The sequence below is a fragment of the Scyliorhinus torazame genome, chromosome 18 (genome assembly GCF_047496885.1).
Source record: "Scyliorhinus torazame isolate Kashiwa2021f chromosome 18, sScyTor2.1, whole genome shotgun sequence".
Taxonomy (NCBI): domain Eukaryota; kingdom Metazoa; phylum Chordata; class Chondrichthyes; order Carcharhiniformes; family Scyliorhinidae; genus Scyliorhinus; species Scyliorhinus torazame.
Window position 1 is genome coordinate 151,051,479 of NC_092724.1, and position 8,441 is coordinate 151,059,919.

Sequence of the window (8,441 nt, forward strand, 5' to 3'; positions counted from 1 at the left end):
TGGAAAAAATTTTCAATAAAATATATTTTAAAAAAAAATACTTGTAGAAACAAAGAGCTAAATCTTCGCTCAAATGGAGTCTTGATGAAGACAGGAGATGAATCATCATTTTAACACAATGAGAGTTACACGGCCAGACAACAGTGTTACACAGTGAGGAGAAAACTTCCCTCGTCATCTTCTTTGTAACAAAATGGAAATAGTAACACATGAAAGCCTATCTCTCTGAGACGGGATTGTAGATGGCATGCTGAGAGATCAAAACACAGTTAGGTAACACAATACAACCTGAAGGAAGTGTAAACATGATGAGAAAGAAATACAGATCAATATTGTGGGATACCTGACTTACAGAGCGGGAAGTTGAAAAATAACGAGGTGAGGAGGAAAGATGGAGACAGCATGTTGAGAGGGACACAGTGGATTTTGAGAGAAGTATAGACAGTGTGAAGAGTAGGTGCAGCATAGCGAGAGAGGGTTTGACACGGCCAAGTAAGATTAAACTCTCGGCCTCGCAAGGTGTCTGCAGAGTTCACCAATGAGCTCTTCGAGTTCATTCTGTACTGTGAAAAATAATACTTGAGCTATCTTCAGGGGCTTGATGGCAGTGTTTCAATCCTCTTTGTTCAATATTCACCTGCCTCCAATTGTAATGTTAAACTGTAATAAAATCTGCTGGTAAGTATTGAATTTATCTGGAATGTTATATGAGCTGCTGTGCCTGTGCATCACACACAAATACAACAGGTACATTTTCTGCTCCGCTCTGCCAGCAAGTTGGGAGAGAGACACTAATTTTGAATTCTGATTACAATGCGTAGGCCGGAATTTTCCAAGAAATGTAACATTTCACCCAAAATAGCTGGAAAAAAGAGGGGACGTGTGGTGACATGTTTGATGTTTCACATTCACACCTTTGTATCGCTATAATAAAGACTGATTTTTGTAACGTTAACCAGGAGCTGATGGTACGGTACACGCCCCCACTATTTCCCCAGTGGCCTCCCTTTATTATTTCACCAGCACCAGTGTATAAAACACGCACTCTCTAAAAAAAAATAATCTTCAAAAGACTTCGAAGGCACTCACCTCTGCTGCTTGCCGGCTGCAATCCTTTGTCAAGTTCTATGGCTCATTTCTTTCCATCAAGTACCAATCTCGCTGCAGTAATCTTTTTAAGAAGCAGTGCATCTGAGACAGAAGGAAAAGTTGATCGCTCGCCGGGTCCTGAAGAAATAAAAACCATGGCAAGGTTTCCGTCCTGGAGCAGATCGATCGCGACTGCAAATGTAGCTGGCACGTGAGATTGACTGGTCGGGTGCCGGAGACACTGAGCTAATTTAGCACAACAGCTCCCTCTCTGCTGCCTTCGTCGCCAGCCTGTAATGATGATAAGAAAAAGGAGGGTGCAGAGATGCAGGCAATTAAACGTTAAAAAGGTGAGAGTCCACACAGTACCACAAATGAGGCTGAATGCAATTTGCAGCATGAGTACATGTTGTCACCAAGGGACAAGTCAATCAAGCAGACTGTTCTTGTTGGTTTAGCCCTGATCAGCAAATGTGAAACAAGCTGAAATATCATAAATCAGAGGAGGTTTTCATAGCTGCCCATTATGTGACAATTAGAACTTGACACCAAAAATAAAAGAAATGAATGGAAAATGAACATGTATCTCACATTTAGAATGTCTGTAAATTTGCAACTTAAATTGTGTGCAATTTGTTAGTGCATTCAGCCACATGGCATCGTCGATATTTAAATTGTACGTTGAGTGTTGAGATTTATTGGTGTTTTTTATATACTTCTCAAATCATGATTTTACATTATACGTGATCACTGTTCTGCAGAACTGGGCCAAATTGTTTTGTTTCTTGCTGGAAAGGTCCTTTGTATCATCTCGGAACGGAACCGTTCGGCCCCTCATATTATCCCACACAGAAGAGCTACATATCCAAATCGCATTTTGTTGGGCTGAACTCTTTACGTTTTACCTCTTCCAATTATTTTCTACTTTCCTCTTAAGCACAATTTTAGGCACAGGTAGAGCCAATTGTCCAGCCAAAGTTCTTCACTGAATTCTAATGAGAGCAACGTAGTGCAAGGGTCCTTCCTGTTTCTTCCCCTTATTTCCCCTTTCTTTTATCTTGCTGTTCTTAATTTGATCCACAAATGATTAATGGACATATCCCTTTAAGGCAGTCTGTACCTTTAATTCAAGCTGAAGAATCCAGACAATAAAGAAGAGATCACTTTGCCAGCGTGTGCTGGTTTGAACAGGAGACGACAGACTTCCCGGCACCAGTGAGAGAGATGGATTAGGACTCGGTTTGATTGATTGGCTGGTGGTTAATGAACTGGCCTAAAAGGCTGTAGTCTGCCTGGTAACAGGTGGTGATTGGGTTGTATCCAGTGGAATGCTTTTCAGAGTCCCAAGGAGTTTCAGTTTTGATCCTGGCAACACGGAAAAAGGTCCTGCTACTTTCTCTCTCCAGAAAGCCTGCTGTGAGTACTGTGTTACTGAAACTACAGAGGCCTGAATACTAACCTTAAACTGAAAGCAATTTTTGAAGAGAAATAAAATGCCTCTCCAGGAAGGTTGCTGTGAGCACTGCATTCCTGAACTTGCAGAGAGACCATCACAGGCTGCAAAACAAAGAGCAGGACCTGCAAACTTGCTGTGAAGGAAAGTGTGCTCAAACCCCATCATCTGAAACCGGGACTCTTTTTCCTTTCACTTATGATTTTTACCCCTTTCCACCCCTCTGTGTTTGTCTGTCTTGTGTGTGCGTGTAGAGGGTGGGGGAGCAATTTAAAGTGGAGAGTTCGGAATTAGTTTATAGTTAACTGGTTGTCTTTACTGCATATTTCATTATAGTTCTTGTTATATAAGGTGAGGCACAGTAGCACAGTGGTTAGCACTGCTGCCTCACAGCGCCGATGCCCCAGGTTCGATCCCGGCTCTAGGTCACTGTCTGTGTTGGGAGCTTGCACATTCTCCCTGTGTTTCCGTGGGTTTTGTCTCCACAACCCAAAGATGCGCAGGGTAGGTGGATTGGCCACGCTAAATTGCCCCTTAATTGGAAAAAATGAATTGGGTACTCCATGAATTGGTTTTTTGAAAATAACTCTTTTACGTTCCTTAAACCACTTGACCCAAGAAAGCGGCATTTCTTCTCCATTCTCCCCAGTTGGAGGACAATGGTTTTGATACCCAACTCATGCTGGGGAGATGGTGCTGAAACATTCTTCTAGCAAATTCTTTTGAAATAATTTGCCAATATATTTTGCCACACCAAGAAACTTTTGGTGATAAAATAAATGTTATGTACTAGCCACGGCTCAGCTGGTAGCTCTCTTGCCTCTTAGCCATAGGATTATTGTTTGAAGTTGCACTCTTGGAAGTGCTACCTTTCGGATCTGATGTTGAACCTCATCTGACCTTTCAGACAGATCTTAAAGATCCCATAGGGCTATTTCAAAGAAGAAGAGGAGAGTTAACCCCAGTGTCCTGGCCAATATTTATCAAGGAGCATCACAAGAACAGGTCCGATCTGGTAATGATCACATTGCTGTTTATGACAGTTTGCTGTTTTTCTCTTTACAACAGTGACCACACTCTGAAAGTTCTTCATTGGCTGTATAATGCTTTGGGATGTCAGTTGTGAAAGACACCATATTAATGCAATACTTTTTCTTTAATAAATTTAGAGCACCCAATTCATTTTTTTCCAATTAAGGGGCAATTTTGCGTGTTCAATTCACCTACCTTGCACATCTTTTTTTTTTTTGGGTTGTGGGGGCGACACCCACGCAAACACGGGGAGAATGTGCAAACTCCACACGGACAGTGACCCCGAGCCGGGATCGAACCTGGGACCTCGGCGCCGTGAGGCAACAGGGCTAACCCACTGCGCCACCGTGCTGCCTCTGACTTTTGCTTTTTTGACAGTGCAAGGTTATTAGGAAGAATGGCAAATTGTTGCTGAAGAAAAAGTGAACACAGTGCTGAAGATCGTAACGCAGCTGAAGACTGTCAAAAAACACATCAAAGCCGAGATCTTTCTTGATAAAACTATTTGGTTCTCAGTGGTCTAGGCGCAGCCTGGCAATGAAAATTGCTAGCTTTCCTTTTTTAAAAATTTACAGTACCCAATTATTTTTTTTCCAATTAATGGGCAATTTAGCGTGGCCAATCCACCTATCCTGCACATCTTTGGCTTGTGGGTGTGAGACCCACGCAGACACGGGGAGAATGTGCAAACTCCACACAGACAGTGACCCGTGTCCGGGATCGAACCCGTGTCCTCAGCTCCGTAGGCAGCGGTGCTAACCACTGCGCCACCGTGCCGCCCAGATTGATAGCTTCCCTTATGAAACTTCACCTCCGAAGAGATCCATAACAATCTCCCTCACGCCTCCATTTACTGCCTCCAGGAAACACTAATAGATTTGCGGTGTTGGGTTCAGTACCGTACAAGCTGTAAAATCTCAGTGTATTAAAACAGATTTTCAAATTTGGAGGGAATTTAAAGAGAGTTCTACTTTGAGGAACAGATTTGAAAAGTTCTTCATTGGCTAAAAGGCGCATTGGGACACTTTAATGGTGCGGGTGACGAGTCATGTTTCCAGCATTGATACATAGATACATAGAACATACAATGCAGAAGGAGGCCATTCAACCCATCAAGTCTGCACCGACCCACTTAAGCCCTCACTTCCACCCTATCCTCATAACCCAATAACCCCTCCTAACCTTTTTTGGACACTAAGGGAAATTTTGCATGGCCAATCCACCTAACCTGCACGTCTTTGGACTGTGGGAGGAAACCAGAGCACCCGGAGGAAACCCACGCAGACACGGGGAGAACGTGCAGACTCCGCACAGACAGTGACCCAGCGGGGAATCGAACATGGGACCCTGGCGCTGTGCTAGCCACGTGTGCTACCGTGCTGCCCTCAGCTCAACGTGGGCACTCGTTCCCTTCCCGAAAATTCTGATGTCATTATGCATGTAGCAGTGCTCATTTGCGCTCATTTGTGATGATCTCATTCAAAGGCAATCTTTCAGGCATCATTTGACACCGAAATGGCGGTCGACCAAGATCACTGACCTCGAACGGAGTCACACAACACTCCAACCACATCAGTTGCTAGTCCGCAAAACGGTCAAAAGTGTACAACTGACATCATTGGTGTTCCACTGACATGGAATGAAGTCGAAATAACATGAATAGTATCAGCAAAGGTATTCTCCGACTCTTTGAAATTATTAGGGATCACCTTTATGACTTTATTTATCTTTGTCAGACTGGTGGAGTTACAAGAGGTACCAGCAGGTCTTCACGGGGATGCGCAAGTCGAAGACTCAAACCTCCACTGTATTTAAGTGAAATAAACATTAACTGCCGTGGCCTATATCAAGATGTTTCACTGAAGCTACAATAGCTACATGGAAGAGGAACTTAACACAAGCACTCTGCCTTCACTGATACTGGTAAGCACCACATGTTTTATCAAATCATTACATTATTTCTAACATGCAAATTTCAGATTAAATTGCAAACCATACATTGCTATAATTATATGTAGCTCCATAAATCTTTGCCGACATATAAATGTTCTTTCGCTTATTTATTTGTTTAGCTGGTGTCCGGGGGTCAGAAGTTTTAAGAACATAAGAACTAGGAGCAGGAATAGGCCATCTGGCCCCTCGAGCCTGCTCCACCATTCAATGAGATCATGGCTGATCTTTTGTGGACTCAGCTCCACTTTCCAGCCCGAACACCATAACTCTTAATCCCTTTATTCTTCAAAAAACTATCTATCTTTATCTTAAAAACATTTAATGAAGGAGCCTCTACTGCTTCACTGGGCAAGGAATTCCATAGATTCACAACCCTTTGGGTGAAGAAGTTCCTCCTAAACTCAGTCCTAAATCTACTTCCCGTTATTTTGAGGCTATGCCCCCTAGTTCTGCTTTCACCCGCCAGTGGAAACAACCTGCCCACATCTATCTATTCCCTTCAGAATTTTATATGTTTCTATAAGATCCCCCCTCATCCTTCTAAATTCCAACGAGTACAGTCCCAGTCTATTCAACCTCTCCTCGTAATCCAACCCCTTCAGCTCTGGGACTAACCTAGTGAATCTCCTCTGCACACCCTCCAGCGCCAGTACGTCCTTTCTCAGGTAAGGAGACCAAAACTGAACACAATACTCCAGGTGTGGCCTCAGTAACGCCTTATACAATTGCAGCATAACCTCCCTAGTCTTAAACTCCATCCCTCTAGCAATGAAGGACAAAATTCCATTTGCCTTCTTAATCACCTGTTGCACCTGTAAACCAACTTTTTACAACTCATGCACTGGCACACCCAGGTCTCTCTGCACAGCGGTATGTTTTACTATTTTATCATTTAAATAATAATCCCTTTTGCTGTTATTCCTACCAAAATGGATAACCTCACATTTGTCAACATTGTATTCCACCTGCCAGACCCTAGCCCATTTACTTAACTTATCCAAATCCCTCTGCAGACTTCTGGTATCCTCTGCACTTTTTGCTTTACCACTCATCTTAGTGTCGTCTGCAAACTTGGACACATTGCCCTTGGTCCCCAACTCCAAATCATCTATGTAAATTGTGAACAATTGTGGGCCCAACACTGATTCCTGAGGGACACCACTAGCTACTTATTGCCAACTAGAGAAACACCCATTAATCCCCAATCTTTGCTTCCTATTAATTAACCAAACCTCTATCCATGCTACTACTTTCCCCTTAATGCCATGCATCTTTACCTTATGCAGCAACCTTCTGTGTGTCACCTTGTTAAAAGCTTTCTGGAAATCCAGATATACCACATCCATTGGCTCCCCGTTATCTACCGCACTGGTAATGTCCTCAAAAAATTCCACTAAATTAGTTAGGCACGACCTGCCCTTTATGAACCCATGCTGCGTCTGCCCAATGGGACAATTTCCATCCAGGTGCCTCGCTATTTCTTCCTTGATGATAGAATCCAGCATCTTCCCTACTACTGAAGTTATGCTCACTGGCCTATAATTACCCGCTTTCTGCCTACCTCCTTTTTAAACAGTGGTGTCACGTTTGCTCATTTCCAATCCGCCGGGACCACCCCAAAGTCTAGTGCATTTTGGTAAATGTAACTCCATAAATCTTTGCCGACATATAAATGTTCTTTCGCTTAATTATTCGTTTAGCTGGTGTCCGGTGGTCAGACGTTTTGCTCAGTTTATGAATCATGTGTTTATGGTTACGCAAAATCTTACCCCCATATTCCCAGATAAACTTTCTCATGTCCTGAGATGGTCAGATTGTGAGTGTCCATTGGGTTATTGGAAGAGGTGGAGGAGATTAGGGAGCAGCACAAAGAAAGCCAAAAAACAAGCAAAGAGAACTCTCGGAGTGGCATAGTGGTATTGTCACTGGACTAGCATTCCAGAGACCCAGCGTAATACGCTGGGGTTTCAGGTTTGAATCCCGGCACTGCAGGTGATGGAATTTGAATTCAATAAATATCTGGAATAAAAAGTCTAATGATGACCATGAATCGATTGTCGTAAAAACCCATCTGGTTCACAAATAAAGGGCCTGGTTTAGCACAGTGGGCTAAACAGCTGGCTTGCAATGCAGAAGAAGGCCAGCAGCGCGGGTTCAATTCCCGTACCAGCCTCCCCGAACAGGTGCTGGAATGTGGCGAATTGGGGCTTTACACAGTAACTTCATCGAAGCCTACTTGTGACAATAAGTGATTATTATTATTCACGTCCGTCAGGGAAGGAAATCTGTCGTCCTTACCTGGCCTGGCCTACAGCTGACTCCCGACCCTCACAGTGATGCGGTTCACTCTTAAATACCCTCAAGGGCAATTAGGGATGACCCATCCAGCGATGCCCACATCGCAAGAACGAATAAAAAAGAAACAAATCGACCTATAAAAGGACATCACTTGTACGGAGAGGTAATGCTCACAGGTTCACCGAGGGTTAAGGAAAAAAAGACTAAGAAGAAGGATGTACTCAGAAAGCTGCCCTTAAACCGGGGTTGGTTCTAATCAGAGGCAGCTGCAAAAACTCGTTCAACATCCTCGATTTCCATTAGCAACATGCTGCCAAAATTTATCAGCTGTATTTTTATTCATTTATTATGATTTATTAAGATGCAGGCTGACTGCGTGCGTGTGTGTTCGTGCTGGTTTTGTGATTTATTTTTTTAAATTTAAATATATTAAAATTGAATATAGTTAACACCAGAGAGCCTGCAGGAGCTCTCACAATCCCAGCATTTCCAAGACAGAACACACTTTAAAAAAAATAAATTTAGAGTATCCATTTCATTTTTTTCAATTAAGGGGCAATTTAGCGCGGCCAATCCACCTACCCTGCACATCTTTGGGTTGTGGGGGCGAAACCCA

General features: G+C 43.2%; 1 protein-coding gene across 1 annotated transcript in view; it reads right to left on the reverse strand.

Moving 5' to 3' along the window:
* gpr142 (G protein-coupled receptor 142) overlaps positions 1–1,371 on the reverse strand; it is a 28,053-nt gene extending 26,682 nt beyond the window's left edge. The window contains exon 1 of the mRNA XM_072482019.1: positions 1,090–1,371. The gene's annotated coding sequence lies outside the window, so the exon portion shown is untranslated. The remainder of the gene's footprint in view (positions 1–1,089) is intronic.
* Positions 1,372–8,441: the final 7,070 nt, after the last annotated feature.